Source organism: Notolepis coatsorum (genome assembly GCF_963971535.1).
Source record: "Notolepis coatsorum genome assembly, chromosome: 3".
Classification (NCBI taxonomy): domain Eukaryota; kingdom Metazoa; phylum Chordata; class Actinopteri; order Aulopiformes; family Paralepididae; genus Notolepis; species Notolepis coatsorum.
Genome location: NC_140167.1, coordinates 155,646,463 through 155,663,748, shown reverse-complemented (window position 1 = coordinate 155,663,748; position 17,286 = coordinate 155,646,463). Strand labels below are relative to the sequence as shown.

The following is a 17,286-nucleotide window of genomic DNA, read 5'->3' as shown; positions in this document are numbered from 1 at the left end:
CCCCTAAAAAGGGGAAAGGTTAAAGCAATTGGCGGAGCAACACAAACATCGGGGGCCAGGTCTTCACTTACCTCAGGAAAGGGGAAAACCTTTCAACCAGCCAAATAATTTCCAAGAATGAAATCAATACCGGCTATCGGTAGCTGAGGTCTCCGGGGAACTTGGAGTTTACCTGAAACAAATGGAGACGACAACAGAACATAATGCCATGGCGCACGCTCTATACAAATTTTTAACCCCCACACCAGGATATCTGAGCCACAGTATGAATCAGTCGAGAAGGGCAGCATACCTCCACCAATGATTGATTGCTTCGCGCCAGTATCCCGCAGGATATTGATCAGGACTTGTTTCTCCACACCCGATGACAGAGGAACAAAACCCTGAGAAACAAACGGCAGAAAATTCTCATTAATTTTGTCTCTCCTCATCTCCCAAATTCACAGATTGAGCAATATTGGATCCAGTTTGTATTAGACTTATCGAAGATGGAGTTTGGGCATTTTTGACACGCTCTCTAAGTCGTAATTAGTTAGCAGTAGGACCTTGTTCATTCATCCGTTTGTGTCAATAGTGTATTAACGTTAGCGTTTGCGGTGTTTGTGTGTGTGTGTGTGTGTGTGTGTGTGTGTGTGTGTGTGTGTGTGTGTGTGTGTGTGTGTGTGTGTGTGTGTGTGTGTGTGTGTGTGTGTGTGTGTGTGTGTGTGTGTGTGTGTGTGTGTGTGTGTGTGTGTGTGTGTGTGTGTGTGTGTGTGTGTGTGTGTGTGTGTGCGACCCTCCTATACATTTCATAGTGAGTTGAAGCTGAGCCATTGACCCACATCCTTCACTGTCAGGGTTATATTTATTATGGACAGAATTTGACAAATCATTACTCAGCAACTGTCAACTGTCTGCACATGTGTCAATAGTGTATTAACGTTACTATTTTACTGTAGCGTTTCTGTGTTTGCGGTGTTCCTCCGTGCTAGCGTATCTGCCATCTCTTAGCTAGGCACTCACCTCTGTGGTCATGAAATGTTTTGAGAGGCTGATTAAGGATAACATTTGTGCCTCCCTCCCCAGTGATATGGACCCTTTGCAATTTGCATACAGGTCAAACAGGTCCACTGGCGATGCGGTCTCTCAGGTACTACACAACACCCTCTCTCACCTAGACAGCCAGAAGGGGGGCCATGTGAGACTGTTGTTCATTGACTATCTCAGCGTTCAACACCATAGTCCCCACCAGACTGGTGGACAAGCTGATCGAGCTGGGTCTGAGGCGCTCCGCTCTGAGCGCCTGAATACTGGACTTTCTGAGTGAAAGGCCTCAGGCGGTCAGGGTTGGGGGTCAGACCTCCAACACCATCACCCTGAGTATCGGGTCCCCCCAGGGCTGTGTTCTGAGCCCCCTGCTGTATTCACTCTACACACATGACTGTGTGGCCAGGTTCAGCTCCAACTCCATAGTGAAGTTTGCGGACGACACAGTGGTGGTGGGGCTGATCTCTGACGACTAGAGAAGGCCTACTGGGAGGAGGTTGATGTACTGGCACGCTGGTGTCAGGACAACAGCCTGCTCCTGAACATTGGTAAAACCAAGGAGCTGATCGTGGATTTTAGGAGAACACAGCAGGGGACACACACACCACTGTGGATAAACAGGGCTACCGTGGACAGGGTGAGCAGCTTTAAGTACCTAGGGGTCCACATCTCAGAGGACCTGACATGGACGACACCCATAGTCGTAAAAAAGGTGAAGCAGTGCCTCTACCACCTGAGACAGTTAAGGAAGTTCAGAGTATCGGGGAAGATACTCCAGTCCTTCTACTCCGGAGCTGTACATTTACATTTACATTTAGTCATTTAGCTGTAGCGACTTACAAGTTCTGTACGACAGGTCATCAGGAAGGGTACAACTCTATCAGCTGAGTAACAATATTCATCAAAGTGTTGCGTGTTACAGTGTAGGTTAGTTTATTAGGACAAGTGCATGACAGTAAGGTTAGTTAGGGTTAGATTTTTTTTTTTTTTATTATTATTTCAGATAATGGTTGAAGAAGTGTGTCTTTAGTCGACGGCGAAAGATTGGACGGGATTCGGCTGTCCTAACTGGGGTGGGTAGTTAATTCCACCATTGTGGGGCAAGGACTGAGAATAGGCGGCTTCTCTTTGATGACCCTCCGGGAGCTTGGATAGGAGTAGGTCTGAGGCGGCCAGAAGATGTAGAGCTTAGGGGTCTTGAGGGTGTGTAGTTAGAGACCATTGACCGGAGGTAGGCGGGAGCTGTTCCCTTTGCCGCACGGTATGCTAGGTCGAGGGCCTTGAAGCGGATACGTGCAGCAATGGGGAGCCAGTGCAGGTCCCTAAGAAGTGGGGTGACATGGGCCGACTTCGGTAGGTTTGAGATCAGGCGGGCCGCTGCGTTTTGAATGAGTTGAAGAGGCTTGGTGGCAGTGGCCGGGAGGCCAGCTAGCAGTGCGTTGCAGTAGTCGAGGCGGGAGATGACTGTTGATTGGACGAGGAGTTGGGTGGCTTCTTTTGTCAGGAAGGGGCGGATCCTTCTGACGTTGCTCAGGAGGAATCTGCAGGTTCTGGTTGCCGCTGTGATGTAAGCAGAGAAGTTCAACTGGTCGTCGAGGACAACACCAAAGTTCTTGATTGATTGATTGAAAAGTTTATTAACAGATTGCAGAATGGGTACAGTACAGTACAGCTTAATACATACAATTGTTAAGGGGATGCAGACCAGAGAAAGACTTTCGTCTTGTTTACATCAGGGTCCCCCATTTTCAATTCATCATAACATATATGACATACATGACATACAGATAGATAGTACTGCTACATCTATACATTTATGACATATCAGATTTGCAAATACAGTACTGTTTGTGATACAAAAAGTGTCCAGAAAAAGAGTGTATATACATTTGATGTAGAAACTGTACATTGGAGGAGGTTGGGTGGGTTGGGTGGGGTTGGGTGGGTGGGGGCTCTACATTGGAGGTGGTGGGGGGGGGGGTTGGGTATGGGGGGACACACTGTACACTGTACATTGGAATACTGACAAAGCCATACTTGATAATTTACTGTACAACTGGGTTAGGACATTTGTAGGGGCCAGTTTCGAATTGCAGTCTCCCGTAGGTGTTCTTTGAGTGTTTTTGAAAGTGGGTAGTGATTCACATTCCTTTACAGCTTTGGGTAGGGCGTTCCACATTGATGTGGCATAATTGCGAAACGTGTTTAGTCCCTTGTTTGAGCCGAATCTGGGTTTAACATGATTTGTGGAGCTCCCTCTGGTGTTGTGATCGTGGTATTCACTGACCTTTGGGAAGTATTTTGACATGTACATGGGTACCTTGGTCACGTAGTGTATCTTGTAGACCAGGCCCATTGCAAGTTGCTGTACTCTGTCGTCTACTCTAAGCCATCCTAGGTTGTCAAAGTGGGCAGGGGTGAGGTGGGTTCTAGGAGTCAGGTCAAGCAGTAGTCTGACTAGCTTGTTTTGATTGTTTGTAATTTGTTTTTTAGTGCCTTTGAGGTGCTTTGGTACCATGAGGTGCAAGCATAGTCGTAGTACCCTTGAATGAGTGCTCCTGCCAGAGTCTTCAGGGTATTCTTGTTTACCAGAGAGGAGATCCGGTACAAGAATCAAGTTCGTTGGTTGACTTTTTTTTATTACATTGGATGCCATTTTGTCACAGGAAAGATTAGCCTCTAGGATGGAACCCAGGTAGGTAATTTCGTCTTTCCTTGTGACAATATTGTCACCCACTGTAACCGAGAAGCCGTCGGTCTTGCTGAGTTTGTTATTTGAACCGAAGAGAATGGACTCTGTTTTGCCCATGTGTAATGATAGTTTGTTGTCTGCGAGCCATATGCAGATTTTGCCTAGTTCCGAGCTGAGGGCTTTTTCAACCTATAACTTGTTCTTGTCAGAGACCAGAGTCGTCCGCAAACAGGAACAAGTTGCAGTCACAAGCTGACGACATGTCATTTGCATAAATTAGGAATAGTAGCGGTCCTAGTATGCTTCCTTGTGGAACACCACAGCTCACTGTGAGGTGGGGGGGGGATAGGGTACCGTTTACCTCCACCATCTGTTCTCTCCCCTCCAGGTAGGATTGTATCCAGTTCACTGATCAAAACCAATTGCTTTTAGCTTGTCAATCAGAATGGTGTGATTGACAGTGTCGAAGGCCTTTTGTAGGTCCAGCATGACCATGCCGCAGTATTTGCCCGCGTCCACCTCTTGTTTGATGTGGTCGTTCAAATAGAGAAGGCATGTGTCAGTGGAGTGGGATGTTCTGAAGCCAGATTGGAATTTGTAGATTAGATTTTTTTCCGCGAGGTACTTTTCGATCTGTTCGTATACTATCTTTTCCATGACTTTCGAGATGGATGTAAGGATAGAAACAGGGCGGTAGTTGCCTGGGTCTAATTTGCTGCCCTTTTTGTGCAGGGGTGTTACTCTCGCAATTTTGAAATCCTTGGGGACGTGTCCCTGTTTTATGGAGAGGTTTATTATGTGTGTGATGACTGGGGTGATGGCGGCTGCTGAGTCTCTGAGGAATTTGGAGGGGATGTTGTCATGGCCAGTGGCCTTGTTCGGTTGGAGGGCGCTCAGTTTTTTGAGTACCTCATCTGAAGTTACCATTTCCAGTTTGAAGTCGTCTTTGTGGACACCTAGGTTCTTGTAGTATGCTACTATGTGTTCTACCCCATACTGCCCTGAGTGGGAGGGTAGTTTGTTTACCAGTGTTGTGGCTATGTTTGTGAAGAAAGTGTTTAAATAATTGGCTACATCCAGCTTGTCTGTGATGAGCGTGTTGTCCGTCTTTATGTTTATGTTTGAGAACCTGGTTTTAAGTTTTTTACTGCAGCCTAGTTGATTGTTGAGTAATTTCCAAAGTTCACGTGGTTTATTTTTGTTTTCCTCAGTTTTGTCATTGATGACATTTTTTTTAGCAGTTTTGATCATGGAGTTTACGTCATTTCTTAGTCTGTTTCTTTCTAGTTTGAGTTCAGTCACGTGGTCTTGGAGTTCACTGCTCGTGCTTTTGGTAAGCTTTGACTGACTTTTACGAAACTCAGACTTGGCGGTCGGGGACGCGGTCACAGCTGCATTCTCGACTGTGATGGAGAGGTCGGTCAGGGGGGAGGATTTGGCCGGCAGGTGGAGCAATTCTGTTTTGCTTAGGTTCAGTTTGAGGTGGTTGGTCGTCATCCAGGCGGAGATGTCGGACAGACAGGCCGAGATCCGCTCAGAGACGTGTATATCTGAGGGAGGGAAGGAGAGGAAGAGTTGAGTATCATCGGCATAACAATGATATGAGAAGCCATGAGACGTGATAATGTTACCCAGTGATTTAGTGTAGAGGGAGAAGAGAAGGGGTCCTAGGACCGAGCCCTGGGGGACACCCGTCCGCAGGGGGCGGGTGGCCGACAGAGTCCCTCTCCATGACACTTGGTAGGCGCGGTCGTTGAGGTATGATGTCAGCCATGTCAGCGCAGATCCAGCCACTCCCATTCCTGCGAGGGCCGCGAGGAGGATCTGATGGTTGACTGTGTCGAAGGCTGCAGATAGATCTAGGAGAATCAGGACAGAGGAGAGGCCTTTCGCTTTTGCTAAGTGAAGTGCCTCTGTGACCGCAATGAGGGCCGTTTCTGTGGAGTGGCCAGTCCGGAAGCCAGACTGATTGGGGTAGAGAGCATCTTGACTGGAAACATCACTGCCTGGTATGGAAACAGCAAGGCACAGGACAAGAAGGCCCTACAGAGAGTGGTGCGCTCAGCTGAACGTACTACGGGTATTGCACTACCACCCCTGCAGGACTTATATAACAAGAGGTGCAAATCCAGAGCCTGCAGAATAATGAAAGACCCTCACCACCCCAACAACAACCTGTTCAAGCTTCTGCGGTCAGGCAAACGCCTGTGCACACCAGCAACTAGGACAGAGAGACTTCGGCTCAGCTTCTTCCCCCAGGCCATCAGAGTCTTGAACACTGAACTCTCCACACACAAGCACACATGAGCACACACACAACACACATACTGTATACGCTCACACACTAACAGTCACTTTAGCACGAACACACACACACACACACACACACACACACACACATGCTGCACACGCTCACACTCAACGGTCACTTTACACAATGAAAAGGTCACTTAAAAAAATTTATAAATAAAAAAAAGAACAGGAGTGGTTCTTGTATAGTAAATAGATGGATATAGCAAGATAGCATAAGGATATATAGTATAACTGTATATTGTATACTATAGTATAGTATAGTATTGTATAGTAGTGTACATAAGACCCAGTGCCTCATCCGTAGGACTATCACAGGACCTTAGCATGTCTTTTACCATGCATTTTGTAAACGTTATGTACATTATACCTGTTATGTCTTATTCTTATTACTTGTATTGTTGCACAATCGCTGCGGGCATGACCACCACATTTCACTGTATGCTTGTATGCCGTGAAAAATAAAACTCCTGACTTGATTTGACTTGGCTATAGTGCAGGTGGGTGACTGTCAGTCAAAGTGCATTGCGAGTATGGGTGCAGCCCAGCCAAAAACAGCTTGTACTTTGGAAGGACAGAAAGTGGTGCACCAAAGTACTTGATTAAAAATACAAAACAATGAATCGTATTGAAAAGAACCTTACAGATGTGTTCCATAGACTCACAGGAATTGTGTAAAATTGCCCAAAAAGTTAACAATTGTGGACCTTTAATGTCTGAAGGAGTCGACTGAAGGCTTCTTGTCCTCTGCAAAAGCATGCAATTGGTCCACTGATGGATACATCTTGATATTTGTTTCAAGTTTGTTTATTATTATTATTTGTCATAATAAATAAATTGTCTAGTCTAGTGTGTTCATTAGATGGGTGAAATCCTCTTTCAGTGCCTTCAGTGTTTTCTTAGGCAGTTAGCCTCACTGATAGCATTAGCCACACTTCTAGGCCTCTTTACTTTTGGAAAGAATGATACAAAATAATAATAATACTAATTATATATATATTATATCTCCTTTCGATCGATTAGTCGACTATTCGACTAATCGGGGTCAGCCCTAATACATATACACATCCATATACATATACACATCTGTATACATATACACATACATATACATATACATATACATACTGTATATACTAGGGTTGGGTTTAGTTCACTTTCAATTCAGGAAGTGAATTTCTGTGAGCTGCTCAGTACACACTCATGCATGCACGCATGCACACACACACACACACACACACACACACACACACACACACACACACACACATACACATATTGTGCGACAGTGGCTCAGGAGGTAAGAGTGGTCGTCCGGAAATTGTAAGGTTCCCGGTTTTATTCAGGCGCCTTATCGGCAGTGTGTCGAAGTGTCCTTGAGCAAGTCACTTAACGTCACGGTGACCAATCGCAGCCACTCTTATTGTCTGGGACCAAATACGGCCACGCCCCATTCCCAGTAAAAAGCGCGAATCTCTAGAATGGGTTTCGGGCGACGCTGTATACGGAAGTGACGATAGACAACACTTTCTGTTGTCAGTAGATGGCAGCATTGATTTAAAATTAAAAGGTGAAAATGTTGAAAACTACAACAATACACTTCCCAAGATCCTTAGCACAGGTCACAGGTCACTGGGATGTGTCTATTCGTCGACGTGATCTGAACAGCGGTAAACTATTACTGCGACCTCGGTATAGCGACCGCGAATGGTAAACTAATTATCTTAACAAAAGTGCGCTGGTAGCATTACATATGTTGTCTAAAGGGGGACATATGGTACAATTTAAGATTTTAATGATAATCGGCATATAAAGCATCGTTAATTTGTAAGAAACCTCAATGAAAACGGTAATATTCGCTATTGTTATGAAAATGTGCTAGAATCCTATAAAAATGTGGACGCATTTGGTCTACGTTCCGTTAACCCCTAACTGCTCCCGATGAGTGAATGGGTGAATGTGAAGCACTATATCTACTAGAAACTACTATATCAATGCAGTCCATTTTCCATGCAGACCATTTACTATACATATTGACACATATATAACCATGAGCACATATCCTCTTCCAGAGGACAAAGAGGAAGCCTTCACATCCATAAGCACCTACATGGAATAGTGTACATACAATAAATAAAGATATATAGACATGAAGTATTCATTGACAAGCATACTTTGACATGGAAAGTGGTTGAATAGCATGAATGTTCACTCTTCACATAAACACACACCAGCCCTTCTACCACACGCACGCGTTGAAATGTTCTAATTAAAAGAGATACTGTACACAATCTCCCATGCGGCCTTGCTCTTGAGACACAGAACACGTTGGTAAGTTTTATGTTTGATTATCATAATATGGTAATCCTCCTCACAACAGAATGATAGGGATCAGGTTGAAATGTTGCTAAATGCCCCTTTAAGAGTTACATAAAATCCCATTTTTTTGGACCTAAGGAAAAGAAAGAGACTGGAACACGGAGGAGACAGTACAACGGAGCAAGCTGTGACACGCTCATCGAGGGATACAGCAGCCGCCAATACAACAACACCGATGTTGACTTGCCCCGTTGGGGAGACAGTAGCTGATAATATAACGGCCCTGATGACGACTTGCCCCGAGAGGGTGACAGCAGACGACAATATAACGGTACCGGCGGGGACGAACTTTGTGAAAGAGAAAGCAGTGGAATTTGAGAAGAAAATATCCGACAACTCCGCCGTGAATCCCAACGCTCCTACAACCTCAACTGATACAGGCAGGGAGGATACACCACCCGATTTCAGGTCTCTGACTATCCTGATAAAGGAGCAGATGCACGACTTAAAATTACACATTGATGCTAAATTCGAAGAGGTTAAAATGGCGGCCGCAGATCAGGCCGGGCGTATTACTGCAGTGGAGAACACTGTGCTCGAAATCACATTGAAAATCGAGGAGAACAAGAAGACTGTTCACGATGGATTCACGGAGATAGCGGCGGAGATACAACAGGTGGACAAAGCGCTTCGGAAGAAAATACAAGACATCGAAGAGGAAGCAATGGAGAGGCGGCTCGAGACCGAACGTCACTACCGTAGATATAATGTCCGTATTGTGGGATTGGATGAATCAGTCAATTGCACAGACGACACATTTCCAACAGTGTTAGCTGGAATTCTAGGTAAACAGATCCTCTCCACAGTGCCGTTAGTGGACCATTGTTATAGAATCGGTACACGGGACCCCAAAGGCAACAAGACGAGGGTTATCATTGCTACTCTGTGCAAAACAGAAATAAGAGACGTGATCATCAGAGAGGCACGCAATCAATGGGGGAGACTGAAATATAATGACAAACCAGTGTCTTTCTACGAGGATTTATGCAGGGAGGCCATTTCCCTACGTGTCCCTTACAAAGAGGTGCTGCAGAAGCTCTACAGGAGAAAACTTAAACCCAGCCTTCGTTACCCAGCTTCTCTCTCCATCTTGGGGGAAGATGGTAAAAGATTCGGGTTACGCTCGCCTAAAGACGCAGATGAATACATGAGGCAACTTGATAGCCGGTCGCACCATAGGTCCGTATCAGAAGACAAGCCTATTCATCTCTCTCTTTTTCTTACTTTTTCTTATTTTTATTAGAATGACTTTGCCACGGCTCAACTACAAAAGCGACAGCAGATATGCCTGTAGGCAACACTGAGGCACAAAGTGTTTAATATGAAACGATAGGCACTATATTTATAGATTTCTGGTTTTTGAGCAGGCAATAATCCAACAGTGACATTGGGAACACTCTGGAATATTCTGGATTCTTCTCTCGACCGTTCAGGGACACACTGGAATATACTGGAAAACACTAGAAGGTCATAACTCTTGGACAGGGAGAACATTCTGGAACATAACATCAGTGTTTACAAATTTACAAGGGTATTCTACAACTTTCTAGCATACACTGTACTCCTACAATGAAGGCCTGTAACAATAACATCCGGTATGTATATACATATGAACCAGAGATGGAAGTTCAATAAGGTTTTAAAAACATCATCCTCATCTAAAGGTACAAGCATGACAAGGTTATTCTAATATTTTAAGCAATTGCTCCACTGCTTTAGGGATTTGCATAATTTAGTTCTAAAAATCTCTTTTCATTGTTGAGTTTTATTTTATTTCTTATTTTTTTTTAGTTTTTTCTTCTCTCTTTTCTTTTTCTCCTTTTTTCTGAAGGTTCCAACATATACAAGTTAGTAGAAGGTTCAAATAAATATATCAATGGAGGTATATTTTTCATTTTTCACACAATTTTTATTACATTAATGGGAAGGCGCAAGACCAAAAGTGACATTCTATTAAATTAGAATGAACGTTTTAGATCCTATGGCAATTAGCATAGGAAGATTAGGGTTAGAAAGCTCATTTTGGGCAACCCGGTGGCTTAAGGGAGGGAGTCATACGCGTAGGATGTGTCTATGGAACACAGTCCTGTACGACTCTCGGAGGGAGGGGGATTTAGGGGATTATTATTTGTATATATGTATGTTTTTAAGCTCGGCTCTCAACGGGACCTCAATAGTTGGATGTATATCTATTGTAGATTCGCACTCCAGAAGCATTACCAACAACTACACAACAACATGTATAGATTATGGCTAGTTTGAATATAATGATCTGGAATACTGGGGGAATAAATAATCAACACAAACGCAAAAGCGTGCTCACACTGATGAAAAACAAACAGGTTGACGTGGCTCTGCTAAGCGAAACGCACATTTTAGGGGAAGACATAGCTACGTTATCGGACAACATATACCATAACATTAGTCACTCTTCCTTTGGAACGAGAACCCGTGGAGTTGCCATAGTCGTTAAACGGAAGTTGAATATTGAATTGAAGGGAGTATGGTCTGATGCAGATGGTCGGATAACTATAGCTAAGATTGTACACAAGAACAGGAAAATAGCGTTGGTAGCGGTATACGCCCCAAATTTGTACGAAGCTAATTTCTTCACTACACTTACCAGAACAATGTTAGACCTTCCCGAATACTCATTTATAATTGGTGCGGATTTTAATGCCATTTGGGATCCAGGGATGGATAAATCTTATCCCTCCTTTTCCAACGAACAGAAAAATTCATCTAATGCGTTAAAGGATTGGTCGAAGAATACAGGTGTAAATGATCTATGGCGATCACTCAACCCCACGACCCGGAAGTACTCTTGTCGATCTGCAAGACATAACACACTATCCAGTATAGATTATGTTTTTGCATCCCCGAGACTATTTGATAACTATGATGTGGAAATGGTACCCAATGCATTATCAGATCACTGTTATTTACTCCTAAAAGGATCATTTGGTATACTGTCATCCCGAGCCCCAAGATGGCGATTTAACTCGATGCTGCTTAATAACAAGGAATTCATTACACAACTCAAAGAAGCTCTCTCTGTATTCCTACTGGAGAATGCGAATTCGGTGCAGGACCCCAGAATGTTATGGATGTCGGTAAAGGGAATGATCAAGGATTTCACCGATAGCTTCTCCTCCAAAATACGCAAGAATCGATGCTCAAAACTGGCGGAACTGGAAACGCTTTACTCTACGTTATTTACTTCTTTACAATACAACGACTCGGTTCGACTGGAAACTCAAGTTAATGTACTAAAAAAAAGAGATTAACGCCATTTATAAACAACAATCTGAAGTACAAATACGTAGCACAAGACAACAGCATTACTCTCAAGGTTCTAAACCAAGTCACCTACTAGCTATGCGATTAAGAGTTAATGCAAAATTTGCAGATATAACTACCATTAAAGCACAACAAGGACTTGTAACAGACCCTAAAAAAATAAACACGACATTCAAAGAGTTCTACTCCAACTTGTATAAATCAGAAACGACCTTCGATCAAAACAAAATGGACACATATCTTAATCAAATTAACCTCCCCAAACTTTCAGAGGATGATGCTAAACAGTTAGAAACACCTATCACACTAGAGGAACTCAGGAAGGTCATATCCGAAATGCAAAGTGGTAGGGCTCCTGGAAGAGACGGTATCCCACCAGAAATGTACCTCTCATGTTGGGACATAATTGGTAGGGATGGGTACCTTTCACATTTGAACCAATACCGGTACCGGTACCTGTGAATCGATACCGGTACCCAACGGTACCTTTTTTCTGTACTTTAGTCTAAAGAAATTTTATTTACCTACCTCAGTCGTAAAAGAAAAAATCCAAACTTTAAATAACTACAATTTCGACAGTTTTCGGCTTGTCATTGCTCCGACTGCTTTGTTGTTGAATCAAGTCAAATCCTAGGTAAGCATATATTGTGCGTGTGAACGTTGACATGAAAAGAAAAAAGTAAAAAAAAAAAAAAAAAAAAAAAAACGTTTTTTTGGTATCTCACTTGATTCGATACTCGGTAGTACCGACGTGTTTCGGTTCGGTACCTCAAAAGTACCGAATTCTGTACCCATCCCTAATAATTGGACCCCTATTACTTAATATGATTTTATACTCAGTCAAGGAGGGGAAGCTCCATAAGAACGACAATATTGCACTCATAACATTCCTCCTTAAAAAAGACAAAGACCCCACCGAGTGCGGTAGTTATAGACCCTTAAGCCTCCTCGGAACCGATATCAAACTGTACTCTAAGGTATTAGCCATCAGACTTCAAAAGCATATGACGTCTTTAGTTCATCCGGATCAAACTGGCTTCATAAGAGGCCGCTTGATCACTGATAACATAAGACGATTACTACACGTACTAGATGCCAGCAAGGACGACGCCACACCTAAGGCGATGCTGTCCCTGGATGCAATGAAAGCTTTTGATAGGTTGGAATGGTCGTATCTATGGGCAGTATTAGAAAGGATGGGGTTAGGAAAAGGATTCATTGATATGATTAAAGTATTATACAAAGACCCATCGGCCATGATTACAACAGGTATAATCACCTCCGAAATCTTTCCGGTATCACGCTCTTCTAGACAGGGTTGCCCTCTTAGTCCCGGACTATTCGATTTATCATTAGAGCCTTTAGCACAAGACAATCCCAATCCATAGAACCAATCGTAATCAAGGGCACACAACATAAAATTTGTTTATATGCGGACGACGTAATACTGTTCATGCAAAACCCCAACACCGCAATGCCTCATCTTCTCAAGTTGATTGATGACTTTGGCGATCTATCGGGATTTAAGATAAATTGGCCGAAGTCGGCTTTCCTTCCACTTAACGCCCCTGCAAAAAAAAAATACTCCTTCCAGAAGAGATACCAATGGTTAAACACTTTAGATGTTTGGGAGTTGAAGTATTCCCTACCATAAGCCAAACGGTGAAGCACAATTACATAAAAATCCAAAATAAAATCAAATGCGACTTTGACAGGTGGTCAAAACTTAAAAACTCAGTACAGGCACAGGTATCAATAGTTAAGATGGACGTCCTACCTAGAATCAACTTCATCAGCTCAATGCTAACGTTACCCCCTCCAGATGGTTACTGGAAAAAATTACACTCTTCCGCATACAAATTTATTTGGAATAACAAACCACCACGTATAAAAAGATCCACCGCACAGAGAAACAAAGCCGACGGAGGTATGGCATTTCCAGATTTTTTACACTATTTTAAGGCGTACACTTTAAGACCACTGACAACCTGGTTTGATCCCCAAGCATCAGTATCCTGGAGAAATTTAGAAGTAAATATAGTAGCACCACATAGACTGCAGGACATAGTATACACCAAATTATCAATTAAGCAATGCAAACTGAAATTTGGCCCCATTATTACTCATGCGATCCGGATATGGCGTGAAACACAAAAAAAATATTCTAACCCACATAAATGGCATAATCATACTCCCTTATTCAATAACAATGCACTCCTGATTGGAAAACGACCTATAAGATTCCCTAGATGGGAAACGCAGGGCATACACACATTAGGAGATGTTTTCAACAAACAGGGTTTTTGTAGTTATGAGGAAATACACAAAAAAATTATCTCACCAGTTCCACATATTATTTTTACGCACAGTTATTGTTATGTTTGAAGGCTCATGGTGTCCCATTAAGGATACCAATTGTACACCACAGATACCACAAATTCTTCTATGAAAGAGAGACATCGAGAGGTTTTGTATCAGATTTTTATCATCAATTACTAACGTCCTCGTATGAAATCCTCCACCTAGACTCAGTCTGGAGGAGGGATATACCAGACCTGGAAATAGATTTAGATTGGCAAGAAGCCTGGGCAAATGTTCGACTTGCATCATATTATACAAAGACCCATCGGCCATGATTACAACAGGTATAATCACCTCCGAAATCTTTCCGGTATCATGCTCTTCTAGACAGGGTTGCCCTCTTAGTCCCGGACTATTCGATTTATCATTAGAGCCTTTAGCACAATATGTAAGACAATCCCAATCCATAGAACCAATCGTAATCAAGGGCACACAACATAAAATTTGTTTATATGCGGACGACGTAATACTGTTCATGCAAAACCCCAACACCGCAATGCCTCATCTTCTCAAGTTGATTGATGACTTTGGCGATCTATCGGGATTTAAGATAAATTGGCCGAAGTCAACTTTCCTTCCACTTAACGCCCCTGCAAAAAAAAAATACTCCTTCCAGAAGAGATACCAATGGTTAAACACTTTAGATGTTTGGGAGTTGAAGTATTCCCTACCATAAGCCAAACGGTGAAGCACAATTACATAAAAATCCAAAATAAAATCAAATGCGACTTTGACAGGTGGTCAAAACTTAAAAACTCAGTACAGGCACAGGTATCAATAGTTAAGATGGACGTCCTACCTAGAATCAACTTCATCAGCTCAATGCTAACGTTACCCCCTCCAGATGGTTACTGGAAAAAATTACACTCTTCCGCATACAAATTTATTTGGAATAACAAACCACCACGTATAAAAAGATCCACCGCACAGAGAAACAAAGCCGACGGAGGTATGGCATTTCCAGATTTTTTACACTATTTTAAGGCGTACACTTTAAGACCACTGACAACCTGGTTTGATCCCCAAGCATCAGTATCCTGGAGAAATTTAGAAGTAAATATAGTAGCACCACATAGACTGCAGGACATAGTATACACCAAATTATCAATTAAGCAATGCAAACTGAAATTTGGCCCCATTATTACTCATGCGATCCGGATATGGCGTGAAACACAAAAAAAATATTCTAACCCACATAAATGGCATAATCATACTCCCTTATTCAATAACAATGCACTCCTGATTGGAAAACGACCTATAAGATTCCCTAGATGGGAAACGCAGGGCATACACACATTAGGAGATGTTTTCAACAAACAGGGTTTTTGTAGTTATGAGGAAATACACAAAAAAATTATCTCACCAGTTCCACATATTATTTTTACGCACAGTTATTGTTATGTTTGAAGGCTCATGGTGTCCCATTAAGGATACCAATTGTACACCACAGATACCACAAATTCTTCTATGAAAGAGAGACATCGAGAGGTTTTGTATCAGATTTTTATCATCAATTACTAACGTCCTCGTATGAAATCCTCCACCTAGACTCAGTCTGGAGGAGGGATATACCAGACCTGGAAATAGATTTAGATTGGCAAGAAGCCTGGGCAAATGTTCGACTTGCATCATATTATACAAAGACCCATCGGCCATGATTACAACAGGTATAATCACCTCCGAAATCTTTCCGGTATCATGCTCTTCTAGACAGGGTTGCCCTCTTAGTCCCGGACTATTCGATTTATCATTAGAGCCTTTAGCACAATATGTAAGACAATCCCAATCCATAGAACCAATCGTAATCAAGGGCACACAACATAAAATTTGTTTATATGCGGACGACGTAATACTGTTCATGCAAAACCCCAACACCGCAATGCCTCATCTTCTCAAGTTGATTGATGACTTTGGCGATCTATCGGGATTTAAGATAAATTGGCCGAAGTCAACTTTCCTTCCACTTAACGCCCCTGCAAAAAAAAAATACTCCTTCCAGAAGAGATACCAATGGTTAAACACTTTAGATGTTTGGGAGTTGAAGTATTCCCTACCATAAGCCAAACGGTGAAGCACAATTACATAAAAATCCAAAATAAAATCAAATGCGACTTTGACAGGTGGTCAAAACTTAAAAACTCAGTACAGGCACAGGTATCAATAGTTAAGATGGACGTCCTACCTAGAATCAACTTCATCAGCTCAATGCTAACGTTACCCCCTCCAGATGGTTACTGGAAAAAATTACACTCTTCCGCATACAAATTTATTTGGAATAACAAACCACCACGTATAAAAAGATCCACCGCACAGAGAAACAAAGCCGACGGAGGTATGGCATTTCCAGATTTTTTACACTATTTTAAGGCGTACACTTTAAGACCACTGACAACCTGGTTTGATCCCCAAGCATCAGTATCCTGGAGAAATTTAGAAGTAAATATAGTAGCACCACATAGACTGCAGGACATAGTATACACCAAATTATCAATTAAGCAATGCAAACTGAAATTTGGCCCCATTATTACTCATGCGATCCGGATATGGCGTGAAACACAAAAAAAATATTCTAACCCACATAAATGGCATAATCATACTCCCTTATTCAATAACAATGCACTCCTGATTGGAAAACGACCTATAAGATTCCCTAGATGGGAAAAGCAGGGCATACACACATTAGGAGATGTTTTCAACAAACAGGGTTTTTGTAGTTATGAGGAAATACACAAAAAAATTATCTCACCAGTTCCACATATTATTTTTACGCACAGTTATTGTTATGTTTGAAGGCTCACGGTGTCCCATTAAGGATACCAATTGTACACCACAGATACCACAAATTCTTCTATGAAAGAGAGACATCGAGAGGTTTTGTATCAGATTTTTATCATCAATTACTAACGTCCTCGTATGAAATCCTCCACCTAGACTCAGTCTGGAGGAGGGATATACCAGACCTGGAAATAGATTTAGATTGGCAAGAAGCCTGGGCAAATGTTCGACATGCATCACAGAACCCGGACCATCAACAAATCAATCTTAACTATATTCATAGGACATACTTGACTCCTATAAGACTGAACAGAATGGGTCTTAAACAAGACTCCAAATGCTCCTTATGTACAAATGGGGACGAGGGTACATTTATGCACATGTACTGGGACTGCCCACCAGTTAAGATATTCTGGAAAGAAGTGACCCAGCAATTATCAAAT

At 42.5% G+C, this 17,286-nt stretch overlaps 1 protein-coding gene across 1 annotated transcript in view; it reads left to right on the top strand.

Annotated features, from left to right (window-relative positions):
- Positions 1-17,286, top strand: part of abca12 (ATP-binding cassette, sub-family A (ABC1), member 12) — a gene marked incomplete at its 5' end in the record, with an annotated part of 176,822 nt that overhangs the window by 36,463 nt on the left and 123,073 nt on the right. The gene's annotated exons all lie outside the window — the stretch shown is intronic.